The following is a 21,325-nucleotide window of genomic DNA, read 5'->3' as shown; positions in this document are numbered from 1 at the left end:
TGGACACGCCCCCTGCCCTGCGGGAATGTTGCTGCCTCGGAGCCGAACCCGGCTCCGCCCACCAGGCCTCCCTAGGAGATACCCGTAAGCCCCTCCCCCGGCCTGGGGGTGGGAGGGGCTCCTCTTGCCCCGCCCCGCTCGTTGTGGCCTCCCAATTCACCCGCCAGCCCCGCCCCCGTGCCCGCCTCCTCGCCACGCCTCCTCAGATATGTACTCTGCGCCGCTCCCGCCACCCGGCCCCTCAAGGCTGGATCCTGGCTCCTAGTCCTACCCGGGTCGCGCTCGAGCCCTGCTGGTGGAGGGGAAACCCTACTCACTGCTCTGCCTAGCGGCCCCGCCCCTTCTGGGCCCTCTTTGTCCGTCCCAGACTCCCCCCAGACTCTCCCGCCACCCCGCCCGGGTCACGTTCTCCTCTTCCCCTGGCCCAGCCGCCTCGGGCGAACCCCCGCCCCAGGCTCGCCCTTCCCTGCCTCAGTGCCTCCCTAATCCTGTTCTGCCCTGCCAGCCCCAACCCGGGGCGGGCCGGCCTCGGCCCCCAAGCTGGCATTCCAGGGCGGGTGTATCCGGGTGCGGCCGGGGACGGCGTGGGAGCGGTTTGCGTTCCAAGTTGGAGCCCTTATCAGCAGGCGCCCTGGGCCCAGGCGCTTTTTGAAAATACTAACAACCACTGATTGGACCCTTGCCAGGAGCCGAGCTCAACGCCAAGCCATGTTGAAAGGACTGGCCCTTAAATTCACACAACTCTATGCGATGGTACTCTTGTTGCGCCCATTTCACGTGTGAACGGCCTGAGGCTGGGAGAAGGGTAGTCGTGGCCTCTGAGTCTCACGCTGGAGAGGAGCCGGATCCGGCCCCAAGCCCTGAATCACAAGCTCAATGCTACCCGGGCTTGCCTGGACTGGCTCCTGAAAAGTGACCCAGGCCAGCCAATTGTTGGGGCTGTGCTCAACAGGCTGCCAGGGGTGAGGGAGGAGGGGTGGGCTGAGGAGGCAGGTAGCAGGAGGGGCTGCTGGCCTGAGCCCCAGAAGCTGGCTTTCTCCCTTAAGAAGTGACTCAGAATTAAGATGGACTGCAAAGATCTCCAGACAGCTGTGGTGCCTGAACCTGTGTCCCAGCCCTACGCACTCCCAGGCCCAGGGATCAGCCCCAGGCAGGTTTCCTCGCTATGACCAGGACCATTCACCTTGCAGCTGACAAAGCTCTCTAACTCCCATTATCTCATTGGCATCTCACAAGGACGCCATTGTGGGGAGGGTATGATTATGCCCGTTGTGCCTGGGTGGAGTAGGGCGGGGAGCTGGATCCCAGCCCAGCACCGTGGTTCCCAAAGCGTGGTGCCTTGGAACAGCAGCGGCCTCAGCAGCATCTGGGAACGTGTTAGGAAAGTGTGTTTTGGAGCCCCATCCCCGACCGACTGAATGAGAAACTCTGGGGTAGAAGCCTAGCGATTTGTTTTAACAAGGTCTCTAGGTGATTCTGAATCACAAGCAAGTCTGAGAACCACCGTCAGGCATAATGGCAAAGAAGGTGGGGTGGTCTGAGAATCAGGAAGACAGGGAGCATCCCAGGAGCCTTGTGACCCAAGGCAAGGCAAGGCAAGGTACTGAACTTCTCTGGGAGAAACCCATACAAGGGGAATAATTATACCACCAATCTCGAGGGTGGCTGTTGAGAATTAAGTGCGATAATGTTCATGAAATGTTCGCCCGCTCTTGCACACTGCGCATGCTCAGCAAATGTTCTCTTTCCAGTAAAAAGTCCCCTTTATAGAATCTCCACACCAAGTCAGGAGAGTGGGGCTGGGGGTCGGGGGAGTGGGGCTGGGAGGTCTTTAAGCCCAGCAGGGTCCACTCTGTTGTCCTTCCCACAGAGGGATGCCATCTTTCCTGCAAGCAGCCAGCAGCGTAATCTCTCAGATGATGTTGACGCCAGTGGTCCCATGGCCACTTTCAGAACCACTGTGCTATTCCATCTTGGACCGACTTCCTAGCCAACTCATGCAAAATGGGCATAAAAATACCCTCCTCTTCTACCCTGTTCCATGCCCCTCCCTTCAGCCTGGGAGTGTGTGATGGTGATTGGCAGTTAGCAAAACAGCTGGATCCCATCAGTCCCTCCTTCCCTACCAGGCAGACTTTCAGTCACATGAGTCCCATCTGCTACCCCTTCTGGTCTGTCACTCCAGATTAGAGATAGTGGCAGCTGTGGCAACACGGAGGGGCCAGTCGCAGGCAGATTCTAGAATCTTTGCCATACTCCCCTACCACCCTCTAGAGCCCCCTAGAAAAGGGTCCTTCTAGAGGAGCTCAGAGTCTATGGATCCTATGCCACAGAACTCCCCTAACATGTTGATATGAAAATTGAGGCCCATACAAATAAAATGTTTAAGAAATATTCTTTATCATGACCAAGAGGGTCATGTTTGAATTTAGAATTCTTGGACTCTTTAGAATTCTCTGTAGGAACATCGCAGTGTAGAGTGGGTTAGCCCTGACCTCTCAAACCTCAGCCCATCTGCTCAGATTCTCTTCCCAGCCCCCTGTCTGTCCTGTGCACACAAGTGGCCTAGGGCTTGGGCACATACACACCCTAGCCCATGTGCCCAAACTCTGTCCACACTTCTTATCTACAGCTGTCCCTCACTCACCCCTCTAGGAGTGCCCCTGTACCCTTGGAAGGATGGACCTGGGGAATTTGCTTATGTGGACCATTTAGGCAGAGGTTTCTAGGGTTTTGGCTATCTGAAGCATGACTGTGGAAGGCAGTGAGGTGTAGGTTCTGAGTGGACACAGGTGGCCCTCTTGCCTGGGTCTGTGAGTGGCCCGGATATTTGTCCCTGTCTTCCCAGCACCTAGCACACCGCCTGCTACATATTGGAAGCTTAAGTCATTGAGGAGATGTGTGTCTGAAGTATTACTAAAATATCAGATTGGCTTGGCTCCCCCCAGTGTTTCCTCTCTTCCAGCCAAAGTCAGATTTTGTCATGATTTACCCTGGGCATTTTGCCGGGCAGCCTCTAGTGAGAGAGATGACTTCCTTCTTTCGGGAAACTCTTCAGGCCATTCCAGAAGTGAAGCCTGGATTTTGGGAGCTGGGAAAAGGAACAGGAAGAACTACTCTAGAAAGACTTGAGAGAAGATGCCAGATGGAAAGCTTGGAAGTAGGGGAGATGGTGGTGTGGCAAGACTTTAAAAGGCTAAGGGCGCCTGCATGGCTCAGTCAGTCAAGTGTCCAACTTTTAATTTTAGCCCAGGTCATGATCTCTGTGATCATGACATCGAGCCCCACATCAGCCTCCATGCTGTGCATGGAACCTGTTTGAGATTCTCTCTCCCTCTCCCCCTGCCCTCCATCTCTCCCTCTCTTGTGCTCTCTCTTGTAAAAAAAGGGGGGTATGGTATGGCTATGGGGTTCCCAGTCTCTCAGATGAATCCCCCACCTCAAAGGGGCACAGGAGCTGCAGAGCAGGAGACCTGAAGGTCCTTATGGTCAAAAACATAGGTGTCAGAGTCTTGTTGGTACCTAGGTACCTAGGCCTAGGTAAGACCCTAAGACTTTGACACAACTCTGGGAGGAGGGAGGGAAGGAGAGTGGTGTATGTTTCCTATTGCGATGTAGCAAACCACCCAATCATTTATGTAGCTCATAAATCTGCAATTTGGCGTGGGTTCATCGGGGAAGACTTATCTCTGTTCTATGCAACATCTGCTGTTCGTTGGAGGTCCAGGATCCTTCACAAGATGGTGCACTCACATGGCTAGCCAGTTGGTGCTGGATGCTAGCTGGGAGGTGCTAGATGCTAGCTGGGAACTCAGAGAGAGCTGCGGACCAAGACTTCACTTCCTCTACACGAGGACTCTCTGCAGGCTGCTGGGGCTTCCTCACTGCCAGACAGCTGGGTTTTAAGAGCAACCAGAGAACAAGGTAGAAGCACATGGTATCTTGGGACCTCAGTCCGAAGCCATGTGGCATCACTTCCTTTGTATTCTCTTCATGTAGGCAACCGCAGAGGCCCCCGGGGTTCAAGGGGAGGAGACATAGTCTCCCTCTCTTGAGGACAGGGTGGCAAAGTTCTAGAAGAGATTGCAGAAGAGAAGAGGCTGTCACAGCCATCTTTGGAAAACACGGTCTGCACCAAGTAGGTCCTCAGAATAAGTGGAGAAGTTCCTCTCGTGGCAACTGAGTGTCTTAATTAAGCCGATTTAAAGAGAAAGGTATATGAGGTCTCTTGCACAGATGGATAAGAAGGCTGGTGGATGATGAGCCTGGTGCACTTGGGTTACTTAGGATCTTCCTTCTTCTGAGAGTCCTCAGAAGAGAGTTAAGACTCCTCACCATCTACACTGTCTCTTTAAAGCCGTACATGTAAACACCATTCATCTGATCCTCTTAACAATGGCTTCCACAATCTTTTCAGAGATCAGATGCCCATTTCCAAGATGTGGAAATAGAGACCCTCAGAAGGTAAGTAACTTGCCCAAGGTCATACAGCTACTCAGTGATGGAAGAGAGAGAAATGACAGTTTGTCACCAACCCAGTTTGCTGTTGTAGACACTGAGCCCTGGGGAGAAGCCCAAGTTGGGCAGAACCCAGATGCCCAGATTCTGAGCACCCAACCCTGAGCCACGCAGGCCATCCCTAAAGGCTCACAGTGAGTTAAACAACAACAACAACAACAACAACAACAACAACTCCCTCTAGGGCCTTGAAGGGACCCCGCTTCCTGCCTAAGAAGCAGAAAGGATGCCAGTCCCCGCTCCCCGGAACACTGGGCTGTAGCCCTCGCTTGATACAAGTCTTGCTCCAATATCTGTGCTTACAAGTAGTCAACAGCAGTTTTTGAAACCTGAGCTCATTTGAATGCATTCAGCAGGGCCACGGACCTTTACTAGCTTCTCCAAAGGACTCCGCGAGGATCTGAACTCCAAGCCCCTGATAGCTGTTTGTAGCTGGGGAGAGCCCGTCTTCCCACCGGAGACACTGACCCACGGATTCCTTCCCAGCTCAACCATTTCACAAAAAGCATTTAGACCCCTGCTCTGATCCCCACCTCCGGCCCCCTGCTACAACTCAGGGTCTGAAGGTTAAAGCCACCCAGCCCTGGTCTCAGGGCCTTTTGGCACGGTGGGGAAGCTGAGGCATAAACAGGGTGCACGGTAGGCTTACAATGTGAACTGCAAGGGGAAACCAGTAAGAACAACCTTCATGGGCGCCTGGGTGGCTCAGTGGGTTGCACCTCTGCCTTCGGCTCGGGTCATGATCTTGGGGTCCTGGGATCGAGCCCTGTGTCGGGCTCTCTGCTTGGCGGGGAGCCTGCTTCCCTCTCTCTCTCTGCCTGCCTCTCTGTCTATTTGTGATCTCTCTCTCTGTCAAATAAATAAATAAAATGTTAAAAAAAGAAAAAGAACAACCTTCATTTTCCAGGTAAGCTGTCACATTGTACCAGACATTTAAAAAATGACTTCGAATATATTTAACTAATTTGATGGCTAGCATTTGCGAAGCACTTCACATATTATAAAGCTTTTTTTTTTTTTTAAACTCTTGGAAATGATTCAGTGATCTCTCCCCATCCACAATTCCCTGGATACCTGTTTTTCCTCCCTTTCAGGCTTCAGCTCAACCCTGTGGCAGGGGGTAGGGCACCCCAAACAGTCCTGAGCCCATGCCCCAACATATGTTAGTTTATGGATTTATTATTGAGACATATTACGATTTCACTAGCCATTTTGGATATTTCGAACCATACACAGAAACAAAACTTAAACATATGAGACAAAAAAATTGAAAATATTAAATACGTACAAAAATAAAAATAAAGAATGATAAGCCTCTCTCAATTATATTTCCCTTGCGAGCCAGTAGCTCACACTGGAGTCCAGCTATCATGGCCTCCTTGCCCACTCACGCCCAGGTAAGAGTTGCTGGAGCAGAAAACAGAGAATGTTGCTCAGGGCCACCCTTAACTTCGGTATCTCCAGATACTTACGAGTCCCTCAGGTGGACGGGGAGATGCTTTAGGAAGGGGAACTGCATTTTACGCCTACCACTAGGTAGAGCTGCACCAAACCCTTGTGAGATCCCTCTCCGAGTCAGGCTGAGGTCAAAGAGAACACTCCTGGGCCCACGAAGCCAGTAGGGTAGACACACTCCCGCTGGTAGGATTGAGAATACCAAAGCTCAGAGTGGTGAGTTGAAAAAGCTTTGAATTTGTCACCAGCATTTCAAAATTGGGAAATTTCACATAACATGTAGATTGGCAGCTTCTGTTGAAAAATAAGAAATCCAAACACCCTGATATACCTTCTGACGGGGACAACTGGCTGGGCCTGAGGGTGGCCACCCCCTTCACGTATAATCTATACCCTAGAGCTGGCCGCAGTCCCCACCACTCCCTGTTGCCCACCCAACCCGCTTCTCCTGTTTCTGTGAGCTCTGTGGGCAGCTGGGTTTGCAATCCCTGGTGGGACAGATGCTGGTTGAACTGGTGTTCACACTGAGAGCTTCCTGAGTAGGGGCAGCACAGAGACCTTTGAGGAAGACCAGGACACCCTGTTCTGTTTTCCCCTCCTCTCCACCATCCTCCCGAGGACAGCTACAGGATTCGCACAAGCCCCCCTGGGAGAGATGGCACAGGCTCCAGTGCCCCTCTCTGCTAACTTCCTAGCCCTGAGACCCGAGGCACACTGCCCCCCTCCACTTCTCCCGGTCTGTTTCCCGGCCTGTAAGATGCACACACAGCATTTAGCTACCTTAGCGCTGTAACATGGACTTGCTAGTTATCTTCAAGTCATTGCTGTCCCCCACAGAAGTGGAGAGAGAAAAAACAAACAAAACGTCACCACACCCTTCCCTCCAAAATGAGCATGTATTGCCCCCTGGTGTCCACACTGCTCAGTGCAGCCAATCCGGAGAGGCAGGAGAGAGACCTGGGGAGGGAAGGGGTGGGGGAGTGGGGGATATGTCCCAACCTGCTTCCCACCTGGTCTTGGCTTCCGTTCAGTCAGGCCCCCAGGATCAGAGTGGGGCCCTGGCATGAGGGACAGGCTAGGGTAAACATGAAATTAGGTCTCCTCAGCAGACCCCAGCTACAGACTCCCCACCCATCCCACCAAAGGAAATGGGGTGTGGGATTCAGGAGGGGGTTCTTGGGGGCTTACAGTACCCCTGGTGTCTGGAGGCCTCGAGAACCTGGTGACTCCGGTTTGACAATGGTGACAAAATAATATTAACCACAGTAGGCACTGTAAGCACAAGAAGTGGGATCTAGTTGACGTAGAAAACTTGACATAGAAAACTTCACTTGAAGGCACTCGCCAAGCCCCCTAATTGTTGTAGGGAGGGGTGGGGTTGGCTGGAGAGTCAGGCTCAAACCCCACTGCAGAACCGGCCTAATAGGACAACTGTCACTGTCACCATGCTCTATCCGATGCCCCCCAGCTCTAGGAAGTCAACTTCGCTGCCCTTGGGAGGACCGCCCCTCAACGCCCCTGCAGGAGTTTACCCCAGTCAGTCCAATAAAGCACGTGAGCCCCTGGCAGAGCCCAGAGTTCTGATGCTAACTTTGGGAGGTAGAACTTGTCCAGTGGGAATTTCCTTAAATATAGAAAGACTACTCAAAAGACACAGGGCAAGGCAGCTGTGAGAGTAATAGACCGCTCTGCCCAAAGCTCTGCCCAACGGAAGGTCTGGGCGTGGTCCGGGCCCTGGGCCTAGCCTCTTCTCATCCACACTCCGTCCCCCTGAGGTGGGAACATCATCACATCCCTTTCATGGAGAAGAAAGCTAAGACTTAGTGAGTTTAAATTCATTCAAATAAGATCCTACAGCTGGTAAGCGGCAAAGCTGGTGGCCAGCCAGGGACTGCCTGATTCCAAAACTTAAAAAATATGCTATATAGCCCCCTTTCAGTGCCTTCTTTTTCAGGACCCATGTCCATTTACTGAGAATGAACCAGGGAGTCTAGAATGAGGGCCTAGAAGGGTCTTCAACCTAAATATTTCTCTAACATCCCCCACCCCTGTATTAGTCCACTTTTCTGAGGTTATGGCCATAGGAACAAAGAACCCAGAACATCTCATTGACTTACAATAGCAAAAATCTGATTTTCTTGTATGTGAATGACTGCTGAAGGTTTCTGTGGGTCAGGTGGCCCCTGCTGCCTGTGTCTTTGTCATTCCTAGGTTCAAGATGAAAAATTGGCCCTTATTTGGGACAGGCTCTTTTCATGGCCAAGCCCCAGGATGGATCCCTTCTGCCCATATTCCACCGGTTAAAGCAAGTCACACAGCAGAACTCTTCATCGACTCCTGCAGGGGAGCCCCAAACTGACCACACTTTAGCCCCTGCAATGCTGGAAACAGAGAAAGAACTGGGGTCAGTGCTTTCCAGAGCAAGCTTTATGGTGATGATCAGCTTTATGTCTTTGACGATGTGCCTGGAGTCCACTATGGTGGTTCAGTGGGGAGGGGCTTTGGGCCCACTGCCCTCTCCTTCCGGCCCTGCTCTCCACTCTTGTAGATATCAGAATAAGATTTCTTCTGAAGAGAGGGCAGCGCACGCGCACATGTGCGCGCATGCGCACACACAGACTTGAAAAAATGTTTACCGCAAATTTATTCTCTGCCTAATGAGCAAACAGCCTGCTCTAATGAGTCTGCAGGATCATGGCATCGGGATGCGTATGCTGTGTGGATCAGTGAGAAGACTCATGTGAGTCCCCACAGTATCTCCACAGTTCTTCCCAGAGATCCATAGCCAGTGTCTACACTGTCCAAGGGGTCACGAGCCACCAGGATCCTCGACCCTGCATTATTAAGTGTAAATGTCTTCCCTGAGCGAGGAAAAGCCTGTGAAGAGAGGAGGTGAGCCAAGGGACCTAGAAAATCTAATCTACTAATAGAAAAGTCTGATAGTTGGGCGCCTGGGTGGCTCAGTGGGTTAAGCTTCTGCCTTCAGCTCAGGTCATGATCCCAGGGTCCTGGGATCAAGCCCCACATCGGGCTCTCCGCTCAGTGGAGAGCCTGCTTCCTCCTCTCTCTCTGCCTGCCTCTCTGCCTACTTGTGATCTCTGTCTGTCAAATGAATAAATAAAATCTTTAAAAAAAAAAAAAAAGAAAAGTCTGATAGTGAAGGAAACAAGAGGCTGAAACCATTCCTTTGGCCACACATCTGCCTCCATCTACTGCATCTACTTTTTTTCATTTTTAAGAAAGTAAAAGACAATTATAAAAGTGTAGTTGGTTCTGAAATGCATTACCACATTTCCTGAGTATAACATGGTGTTTCTGAAAAACCTTGAGTGATAGACCCACAGCCTCCACCCAGCGCGGAGCCCCTGGGTAGCAGGTGGGCATCGCGCCTGCCGTGTGGACAAACAGACTGACTAATGGACCCACTGGAGGTTGAACAATTAGGCAATAGGTGTTTTAGCTGCTTTATGTTATACAGATTATTATGTATCTTCACATCACTTTTGGTGAGCTGGTTAGGAATTTTGGATGGGTAAGGAATGCATTCTTTTTCCCACTTAAAAAGAGTGTAGTGTCTCACTTTGCAAAATTTACTATCTAACACTTCAGGGATGGATCAGATTTTTACACTGAGGCATACCTCTCTGTACAGAACTATAGACCTGGTCGTAGTGATAATGAGTATTATGAGTATTATGAGTACTTCCCTTGTCCAGGGCACTGTGCCAAGCTTTTATCATGTAATTTATTTCATGTTTGAAACAGGCATGTAGGTGAGATTTTTTTCTTTTTCTTTTTTTTTTAAAGATTTTATTTATTTATTTGACAGAGAGAAATCACAAGTAGGCAGAGAGGCAGGCAGAGAGAGAGGAGGAAGCAGGCTCCCTGCTGAGCAGAGAGCCCGATGCGGGGCTCGAACCCAGCACCTGGGATCATGACCTGAGCCGAAGGCAGCGGCTTAACCCACTGAGCCACCCAGGTGCCCCGATGAGATTTTTTTCTTTATCCTGATTGATGGTAGGTGACACAAGAAGAAAGTGAAGGGAGAGGTCGAGTCACTATCCCAAGGTCACAAGTCCTGGCTTGGGTAGACAGACACTGGTTTTTAACATTGTCCTTATAATGAACATATACAGTTTTATATTCATTGGTGTGTGCTCTAAATTTAGCCATGAATAAAAATAAAAGAAAATAGAAACAGAGGGAATACATCCTAACTCATGCTATGAGGCCAGCATAAACCTAATACCGAAACCAGACAAAGACATTACAGGAAAGGAAAGCTGCAGATTACATAGATCGATGGAAGAGAATAGAGAGTCCAGGATTAAACCCATGTGTGTATGGCCAATTAATTTATAACAAAAGATCAAGAATATGCAGTGGGGGAGGGACGATCTCTTCAGTCAGTGGTGCCTGGAAAATTGGACAGCCACAGGCAAAAGAAAGAATCTGTCTTATGCATACATAAAAATTAACTCAAAATAGATAAAGACTTGAATGTAAGACCTGAAACCATAAAACTCTTACATAAAAGCGTAGGTGGTACACTCCTTGACATTGGCCTTAGCAATTATTTTTTTAATCTGACACCAAAAGCAAAAGGAACAAAAGCAAAAATAAATGAGACCACATCAAACTAATAAAAACTTCTGCACAGCAAAGGAAACCAGGCAACAAAATGAGATGGCAACCTGATGAATGAGAGAAAATAATTGCAAACCACATATCTGATAAGGGACTAATACCCAAAATAAATAAAGAATTCAGACAACTCAATAGCAAATATATATATGATTGCAATATATATAGATTGGATGCAATCTATTTATTTATTTTTTGCTGTTTTTTAATTTAAATCAAATTAATTAACATATAATTGATTATTAGTTTCAGAGGTAGAGTTAAGTGATTCATCGGTCTTATATAACACCCAGTGCTCATTATATTATGTGCCCTCCTTTATGTCTATCACCCAATTACCTCACCCCCACCCCCATTCCCTCCAGCAACCTTAGTTTGCTCTTATGGTTTGTCTCCCTCTCTGATTTCCTCTTGAGTCTATTCTTGTGTGTGGTGTAAGAAATGGTCCAGTTTCATTCTTCTGCATGTGGCTGTCCAATTTTCCCAATGCCATTTGTTGAAGAGACTGTTTTTTTTCCACTGGACATTCTTTCCTGCTTTGTTGAAGATTAGTTGACCATAGAATTGAGGGTCCTTTTCTGTATTCTCTATTCTGTTCCATTGATCTATGTGTCTGTTTTTGTGCCAGTACCATGCTGTCTTGATAATTACAGCTTTGTAATAGAGCTTGAAGTCTGGAATTGTGATGTCACCAACTTTGGTTTTCTTTTTCAATATTCCTTTAGCTAGTCAGGGTCTTTTCTGGTTCCATAGAAATTTTAGGGTTATTTGTTTCACGTCCGTTAAAAAAGTGAAAAAAAGTTAATGGTATTTTGATAGGGATTGCATTGAATGTGTAGATTGTTCTGGGTAGCATAGGCATTTTAACATTATTTGTTATTCTGATCCATGAGCATGGAATGTTTTTCCATCTCTTTGTGTCTTCCTCCATTTCTTTCAGGAATGTTCTGTAGTTTTCACCATACAGATCCTTTGCCTCTTTGGTTAGGTTTATTCCTAGATATCTTATGATTTTTGGTGCAATTGTAAATGGGACCAACTCCTTAATTTCTCTTTCTTTTGTCTCAATTTTAGTGTATAGAAATGCGACTGATTTATGTACATTGATTTTATATCCTGCCTCTTTGATGAAGTCCTGTATGAGTTCCAGCAGTTTTGGGGTGGAGTCTTTTGGTTTTTCCATATAGGGTATCATGTCATCTGTGAAGAGTGAGTTTGACATCCTGATTCAGATGTCTTTTATTTCTTGTTGTTGTCTGATTGCTGAGGCTAGGACTTCTAGTACTATGTTGAACAACAGTGATGAGAGTGGACAGCCCTGCCGTGTTCCTGACCTTAGGGGAAAAGCTCTCAGTTTTTCCCCATTGAGGATGATATTCACTGTGGGCTTTTCGTATGTTGGTTTTATGATATTGAGGTATGTACCCTCTATCCCTACACTGTGAAGAGTTTTAATCAAGAAAGGATGCTGTACTTTGTTAAATGCTTTTTCTGCATCTATTGGGAGGATCATATGGTTCTTGTCCTTTCTTTTATTAATATAGTGTATCACATTGCTTGATTTGTGGATGTTGAACCACTCTTGCATCCCAGGAATAAATCCCATTTTGTCATGGTGAATAATCCTTTTAACATACTGTTGGATCCTGTTGGCTAGTGTCTTGGTGAGAATTTTTGCAACCATATTCATCAGGGATATTGATCTGTAATTCTCCTTTTTGGTGGGGTCTTTGACTGGTTTTGGGATCAAGGTAAAGCTGGCCTCATTAAGGAAAGAGTTTGGAAGCTTTCCTTCTGTTTCTATTCTTTGAAACAGCTTCAGAAGAATAGGTATTCATTCTTCTTTTAATGTTTGATAGAATTTCCCTGGGAAGCCATCTGGCCCTGGCCTCTAGTTTGTTGGGAGATTTTTTTTTTATTATTACTGCTTCCATTTCCTTGCTGGTTATGGGTCTGTTCAGGTTTTCTATTTCTTCCCGTTTCAATTTTGGTAGTTTATACTTTCTAGGAATGCATCCATTTCTTCCACTTTGCCCAATTCATTGGCAGATAGTTGCTCATAATATGTTATTATAATTTAACAATCTGATTTTTAAATGAGCAGATCTGAATAGACTTTTTTTTCTGAAGAAAACATACATATGGCCAACAGGTACATGAAAAGATGCTCAACATCACTGATCACCGGAGAAATGCAAAACAAACCACAATGAAATAGCACCTCACACCTGTCAGAATGGCTATCATTAAAAAAGCAAGAGCTAACAGGCTGCTGGCAAAGATGTGGAGAAAAGGGAACCCTCTTGCATTGTTGGGGGGAATGCAAACTGGTGCAGCCACTGTGGAAAACTGTGGAGGTAATTCAAAAATTAAAAACAGAACTACCATATGATCTAGAAATTCCACTTCTGGACATTTATCAGAAGAAAATGAAAACACTGACTCCAAAAGATATATGCATCCCTATGTTTATCATGGCATTATTTACAATAGCCATGATATGGAAACAACCTAAGTGTCCATTGAAGGATGAATGGATAAAGAAGATGTGATATAATTACACAATGGTATAGTATTTAGCCATAAAAATGAATTAAAATTTGTCATTTCAGTAGTGACAGCATAGATGGACCCTGAGGGCATTATGCTAAATAAAATAAGTCAGATAGAGAAAGACAAATATTGTATGATCTCTCTTATATGTTGGAATCTAAAAACAAACAAAGCAAAACAAAACAAGCTTTAAATACTTTTTTTCTGAATTTGAGAGGAATTCATTTGCAGGTCTTTATGCATAGGGAGATAGCTATTTATAAACTTTATCCATAATTGCTATATTTAAAAGAATGCTTTCTGAGTTCTATTTCAAAAATTTCCAAGTTGTGCCCTTAAAGGACCAGAAGACCAACTTTTCCTCCTCCCCCGTCTCTGCTCCTTGCATTCCCATTGGCTAGAATACAGATGTGATGGCTGAAGAGGCAGCAGCCATCTTAGACCTCAAAATAACAGTTGAATGTTGAGGGGGCTGAATAATAAGACAGAAAGCACTAGTGTTTCAACTCTGTACTCAGCTGGGCCCCCTACCTGAACATTCATATAAAAGAGAAATCTGTTTTAGCAGCAGCATCACTAGGACCACCACCACCACTATCACCACCCACAGCATCACCACTAATGTCATCAATGTTAATACCAACACCATCACCTCTCACCCACACCACGACAATCCAATACCACACCTTCCCAACCACCACTACCCTCCCATCACCTTTATCATCATCACTACTGTCATCAAATTAGCATTTGAATCCAGGCTTTCTGAACTCGGCTTGATGGATGAGTGAATAGACAAGGTAGTTGATGTCTTACTGTCAGCCTGCTCCCTGATCCAGAGAAGAGCCTGGAAGGTATGTCAGAGACCAACGGCCTAAGCTTTCGAAACAACGTTTTTCTCACACATAAAAAACAGTAGTATCTATTGCATGAGATTAGAAAGGGTGTGTGTGACATTCTTGGCATTAACTTTAACATTTAGTAGTTACCAGATAAGCAACAGATTTTATTAATATGATAACTAGTATTAAAGTATTAGTAGAATCCAAATTATGTTCTGGGTGGACAGAGACCTCTCTCTCTGGCCAGTGGGTGTGCAGAGAAGTGATGTGTGTGACTTCTGCATTGTGTCTCCACAAGAGATGGGAATGCCCTTCTTGTCCCCCTTCCACTGCCTGAGATGTGGACATAGCAGTGAGAACTGGGGAAGCTTTCTTGGGCTGTAAATGGAAGCTGCAGGTTGAGGATGATGGAGAAATGAGATGAGGAGTCTGGGTCCCCCTCAACCTGGAGCAGCATGCCAGCCTGGCCCAAAACAGAGATAAATTTCCATCTTGCTGATGCCACTGGATTTTGGAGTCCTGCCAGCAGTAGATTATCTGTATCTTTGAAGTTTGTCTTAGAAAGAATTGTTCAGAGTCTATGGATTCTGAGGATAACCTTTTTCCCAAACTCATCTTCAAATTCTAGGACCCCTGGCTCAAATCCACATTGCCAGAAGCAAAACCTGTCTCTTATTTCACAGCTGGTCCTCAACAAGGTCCTTCCCCTGCTTGAGTCTCCCCTCACCCCCATCAGCAAAGTAGGAAGTGTGAGCTCAACATCACTGAGGATAGGGCAGAGGAGTGAGATCACACATGAAGGGCTTTTGGCTTAAATGGAAGAGTGAAATTCAAGAGCTAATAATGATAAGGATGACAGTGATAGTCATGGAGGGGTAATGGTGTTGGTGAAGGGGGTGATGGGGGGTATTGCTGATGGTGGGGTTGGAGGGGATAGAGAGGATGGAGGCGATGGAGGGGATGGAGGGGATGGTGGGGATGGCAGGGATGGTGCAGATGTTGGGGATGATAAGGATGGAGGTGGCAGCTGTAGGGTTATAGTAAGGATGACAATGGTATTGGTTGTGTTCATGGTGACACTGGTGGGAATGGAGGGGGTGATGGTGGGGATGGCAGTAATGACAGTATAATGACACTGACAATAATGGCACTGGATATAGTGATGAGGAGGAGGATGGTGGTGGTATGGTATGAGGTAATGGGGATCATGACAGTGATGCTGGTGTTGACGGCAAGGGCAGTATGGTGATACGCTGCTGCTACTGCCGGTGAAGGTCATGTGATTGAGCAATGGTGACAGCAATAGTGGTACAGATGGGCACGCTGGAGACAGAGCTGATTATAGTCATAGTTATAGCAATGCTGATGGCGTGGTTAGGATGGCTGTTGGTGTTGCTGGTGGTGTTAACAGTGAAATTGAAGTGGTGCTGGTGATGGTGGTGACATTGATGGTTATGATGCTGCTATGGTGGTGATGTTATTGTAATTGTTGATGACACTGGTAACTGTAATGTACTGACATTTCCATTGATCATGTTCTAGTATTGACGTTGGTGGTATTAACAGTGACATTGATAAATTTATTATGTGCCCAGACAGAATTGTGAGGATTTTCTCCCTGTCTGTGGATTCCTTTTCTTAATGACACCCAAATTTATAATTCCAGATCTGATCTGTTCAATTGTTCCCAGATTCCTGCATCTGTATGTTTATGCCTCATCTCTTCTTACGGGACCACACGTATGCATGTTTCCTTCAGTCTCTTGCAGCACACCTGTTCCTTTTGCTTCTGTGTCTCAGGAAATCATGGCACCAGTCATCCATAGTCCAACCTCTGAACACAACTTTGATTCCTCCCTTCCCTGTGCACACCTCATTTATAACCAATCAGTAAGCTCAGCCAAATCTATCTCCAAAAACATCCGAATCCTTTCATTTCTCTTGATATCTGCCATGTCCACTCTACTCCAGGTCACCATTCATCTCCCTTCTGGATGAAAATGGTTGCCTCTTAACTGGACTCCCTGTTTCTACTCCTACTATCCTGTAATCTTTTTCTGCTCAGCAGTCAGAGTGGTTCTTTAAAAACACAAATCAGAGCCTGTCCTGTTCCTGCCCCAAACTTTCCTATCATATTCTGTCACCTTGGGCAAGCTCCAAGCTTACTACCATGTGTGGGATCTGATCCTTGCCTACCTCTCTGACCTCCTCCCCTCCCATGCTTCAGTCACACTTTTGTTTCTCTAAAATCCTAAGCACTTTCCCACCTCAGGGCCTTTGCATTTGCTGCTCCCTCTGCTAGAAACACTGTGTCTCCAGATCTGCAGAGTCAAGTGACAATGTGGGAATTCAGCAGGTCTGGCTCCAAAGTCTCTACTTTGAATTGCTACAAATATTGCCTTTCTGAACACACTGTCCTGCTTTATCTGACTCATCTGCATTTATCTTATTTACTTTTTAGATGATTGCTGGACTTCCCAACTATAGTCTCAGCTCTGGGAGAACAAGACCTAGCATCCTTGTTCCCCACTATATCCCCCGCATCTAGAACACTGACTTACACATAGCAGGTGTTCCACACATAGTAATGAAGGAATCAATTGGTTCATGAAGCAAACTAGAAACATATTTTCCCTCCTTCTAAGTAAAGGAAGAGCTAAACTTGTGTCCACATGATTCCATGACGAAGACAGATCACCTTCCCACCTCTGTCCTCCTGCCCCCTCTGCCTGTGGCTACTGCCCCAATTCAGCCCAGTAACTGTGATCACAGCTTTCAGTCCTGAGCCCCTTACTCCATTCTGAAGGAACACCCAAATTACGATACAAAAATCTAATTGTTCCTCATCTTCACTTAAAACCTGTCCATGTCTCCACATCAAGTATGCACTGATTTCCACACTGAGGTCAACACCTGTTAACGGCTCCTTGGGCATCCAGAGGAGGTAGAGGATGGGATGAACAAACATGACTCCTAAATCATCCCCCTCCCTTTCATCCAGAGAAGCCTCATTTCTATCAGCTCTACACAGAAGCAGTATAACACTGAAGTGAAAGTTGAGGCTTCTAGAGCCTGAGTTCAAATCCTGACTCTGCATCTCTTGAGCTGTGTGACCCTGGACAGGTTACTCACCTTCTCTGATCACCAGTTTGCAAATGGAGCTAATGATATTATTAACATGTGCATGATGTGGTGTGTAGTTGATAAAAATGGAGATAATAATCGTGCCTGCCTCCTAAGGGTCATCAGGAATATTAAATGAGTTTGTTCACACAAAGCACTGAGGACAGTGCCCTGCACATAGTAAATGCTCACTAAGTGCTGGCTATTAAAGTGTGGGCTAGTAAATTACACTCCCATGTAGGATTTCATTTGCTCTTATTAAAAGGAAAGAAAAATGTGAAACTTGGTTTTCATACTTTGTGATTATTGGTATACAACAATATTACATGCTGGAAGTTTCTCGAAGGAATCTTCTCCTATGTTGGAGTTTTTTTTAGATTAAAGATCCCACTTAGACACTTAGTCTACGCTCCCGACACCGTATACTGCCTGGCGCAGAGTAGGGCTTCAACAAATAGGCACTGCGGGGCGGAAATGTGGGAGTGAGCATGCGCAGGCCCCTTGTTGGGGGGGGGGTTACTCTGCTAACTTGAAGCAGCGTGTCATGCTCACATGTGCCCACCAGGTGTCGCCCGTGTCTCTGAAATGGGGCAGCTCTGGTTCCTGAGCACTGAGGTCCAGGCTCACCTAGAGGCCGGTGACACCTGAGGATGCTGCTGGCCCAGCAGATGGGGCACCGAGGAGAAGTCGTTCTGAAGCCTGGAAGGCATGCGCTGTAGAGGCCCCGGGTTCTGGTCCTGGCGGGGGAACACCAAGTGTCTATTTATCTCTCTGAGCCCAGTTTCCTCATCCGCCAGGTGGGAGCCATAATGCTATGACCGGACGCAGGTAGGTTACCCGGCCACCCCTGATAGTCGGTGAGGGTTTGGTCTGCCTTCTTGTCGCTTGTTTTTAGGCCCACCTTTCCCCTGCATTTGCTGGCGAAGGCTGTGGCCACGTGCAGACCTCCCTACTTTACCAATTCTGGCTCTCTGCATGGAAACGAAACGAAAAATTCACCAGCCCGGAATTCTGAGGAAGAAAAGACAACGAATGAGGAATAAATGAGATGGTCTGGGTTGCCCAAAGGTGTGAGGAGAGCCAGTGGCGCAGGTGGGCCCTACCTCCGGGTGACTTCTGTGCCTGCTTGAGCCCACCCGGATAGACTAAGGGACTTTCTCGAGGGGCAACCATGCTAGAATTAAATGGGACAAGGGAGATGGGGTTGGCGCTCCTCTCTCGCCTCTGTCCCCTCCTTGGCTGTGTGACTCCAGCAAGCCCCTTCCCCTCTCTGCACTGTTCTCTCCGTGAGATGGGAGGGGCTGGGTCCGGAATTCTCAGTCTGACTTTAGCTGGAGAAGCCTGCTTCACGCCACATCTCCTGTGGGAGTCAGGCGTGGAAACAGATAAAGCAAGGCCATCGGGGGTCTGGAAGGGCAGGGCCAGGAGCTCTGCCCCTCGACCACTGACCCTGAGCATCTCAAAGGGCTCTAAGCACAGGCCATTTCCTCAAAGTCCCTTCCCAGTGCGAGTCTGATGACTTTGCAGGTCCTCCCACAGCCCGGACAGCCCCACCCTCAAGGGACTTCCCATCTCCCTGGCCTCTCTCCACACTCACAGGCTTGGGAGGAGGCCCCCAGAAGGGAGTCCATGGCTGCATCCATCGTCTTTCATAGGTGGGTGGCAAACCAGCCAAGGGGTGACCTGGGAGTAGTCCAAGGTCCCCAGAGCCTGGGGCAGAGCCAGGGCCGGAAGCCAGATCCCCTGACTCCCAAGCTCAAGCTAGGCCCTTTCCACCAGTCCAGACCCCACCTCTGTCCCTCACGTGGCGCCTCTCTCGGGCCTGCTTAAGAGTGGGCCGGATAGCGTGGGTGCTGGCCTGGTGTCACGCCAGCAGGAGGCCAGCGCCTCTGAAGGTCACCGCCTGCACACCCCCCTTCCAGGGGCTAATTAACTCCAGGCCAGGCCCGCCACAGCTCTCAGGACACTGCTGAACTGGGACCCAGCCCCAGCCAGACCAGACCATCACTCTCCAGAGCAAGGGTGAACCCAGCCTCTGGCGCCTGCCTAGGTCACGGCCTGGCTCCACCAGCCCCTGCTTCTCCTCCAGGCCCATCTCTCAACGCTCCCGGCTGCTTCTCCTTCAGCTCCTCTTCGTTTCCCACAGAAGGAGCAGGATCCTCTGAGTCAAGGTCACATAGCAAGGCCAAGGCCACAGTAGACCTGCCCCCAGTTCTCAGCCCAGCACACCACCTTTCTCACCTTTGGAAGGGTACCCCAGAGGGGGAGCCAAGGCTCTGCTCCTGCCTCGACCACTTCCCAGCTGTGTGACCTTGAGTAAATCGCTACCTGTCTCTGGCCCTCAGGGTCTTCATCCCTAACAGATAATACTAGCTGTTGATAACAAGAGGATCATTCAGAATATGAGATAGGGGGTGTGTAAACACCGGACACATTATATGTCATCAGCAGATCATTTTATTATTTTTTTCCAGGGACTCCCAGTGAGAAAAACTGAAATTTCACTTCACAGCATTCCAAGCTCTTCACTCTGTCCCCAGGCCCTCTGTCTGAACTTCTCCCCTTCCTCCCCAACCTTCCCAACCACCCCTCCTCAGGTACTGGCTCCTTTGCTCTTTCAGCAAATACCCACTACAAATACCTGCTGGGCTAGAACATTCTCTCTGGCTAGAACATTCTCTCTGCCCCGAAGCTTTTCAAGCAGGTCTTGTCTGCACCCTCCGTGTCCAGCTCAGCCAGGGCCCAGCCAGCAGGTGGTGTCTGTCTCCCACCTGCCTTCCCCAAGGGATTTCACACCCTCCCTCCTCACTCCTTGTCCTGCCTGAGCCCAACTCCCTCCCTGATCAATTCCCAAACAAAGGAATAGTAATGGCCATGGCATTTATCACAGATGCTCGTGTGTCTCGAGGACCCACAGGAGCTGGGCCCTCTCCCAAGTTCTTTTTATGTATCAGTTCATTTAATCTGCCCAGCAACCCTGGTGAGGTGCGGGTTTTTACCTTCCCCATGGTGCAGTTGAGGAAACTGAGGCACAGGTAGAGGAAGCAGCTCTTCCGGGGTCCTGTCTGGTACCCAGCAGAGCCAGGCCCCAGCCCCAGCCAGGACAGCTCAAGCCTGGACTTTGAGGAGGTGCTGGTCGCTCTGGGCGGGGAGCCAGGTGAGATCCTGCTTGGTCCCCACTCACTGGTTAGGGTTAGGGGTAACCAAAAGTTGGACTCCAGGACAGGCTGCCCACTGTGCCACCCGAGGTGGCACCATTCACATGGAATGCAGTGTGAGGGGTGTCCCCTGGAGTTGGACCACCCATTGGTCCAGACTCCGAGTCCCCCCTGCCCTAAAGAGGCGGCTGTCAGCTTCTCCTGAATTTGCTGGAATTCTGCCATCTTGCGGGCACATTGGGAATTACCTGGGCTTGGCTGGGCTTGTATCTATTTTGTTACTTTCTTACACACCCAACAGGCCTGGCCTCTGGAGGGGCCAGCCAGGAAGACCCACCCTGCCCTTGAGTCGCTCAGATCCCCCCCAGGACATCCATCCACAGGAGCACAGGTAGTTCCATCCAGAACTTCTATCACCCCTCCCTCCAAAAGGGTGCCTGATCAGACCTCCCTCCTGTGCGACACACCTCCACCCCAGCCACCAGACCTTCTTACCTGGACAACCAAGGTCGCCTCCCTGCTTCTTCTGGCATCCCTTCCAGTCCATTCTTGGCCAGGACCCGGGGCCATCTGTTGAAGAAGATCCCACCCTACTATAACTGGCCAAATGCCTCACCCAGGCTCACCTTCCCCTCCCCGCCCTGGAGCCCTGCTCTCCTCACCCCTTTGTCACCTACTCCCTGCCTCCCCTCACCACCGTCCATCTGTACTGGCCACCCTCTGTCCCCCACGCACCAGATTTGTACCTGCCCCAGGACCCTTGCACCAATTGTTCTCCTGGCCTGGAGCACCCCTTCTCCAGAGTGTCACAGCGTCCAGGTGTCAGCTCAAATGTCTCTTCTCAAAGAGGCGTCTCAAAAGATGCTAATGGGGCCCTGCCCCTCCCCCCTCCCACCACAGAGTCTCTTCCTCAAGATCTTATCTTCTAAAACCATCTCGCCCTGTTTCTTGTCTCTCACCTCATCATCAGATGTGTGTCCCGTGAGGGCAGCGCTGCGGCCACCACCTCCTGCTTGCTGTGAACCTAGGACA

This window comes from Lutra lutra, chromosome 10 (genome assembly GCF_902655055.1).
Source record: "Lutra lutra chromosome 10, mLutLut1.2, whole genome shotgun sequence".
In the NCBI taxonomy this organism is placed as follows: Eukaryota; Metazoa; Chordata; class Mammalia; order Carnivora; family Mustelidae; genus Lutra; species Lutra lutra.
The sequence above is the reverse complement of the archived record's forward strand: the minus strand, read 5'-3'. Positions refer to the sequence as shown.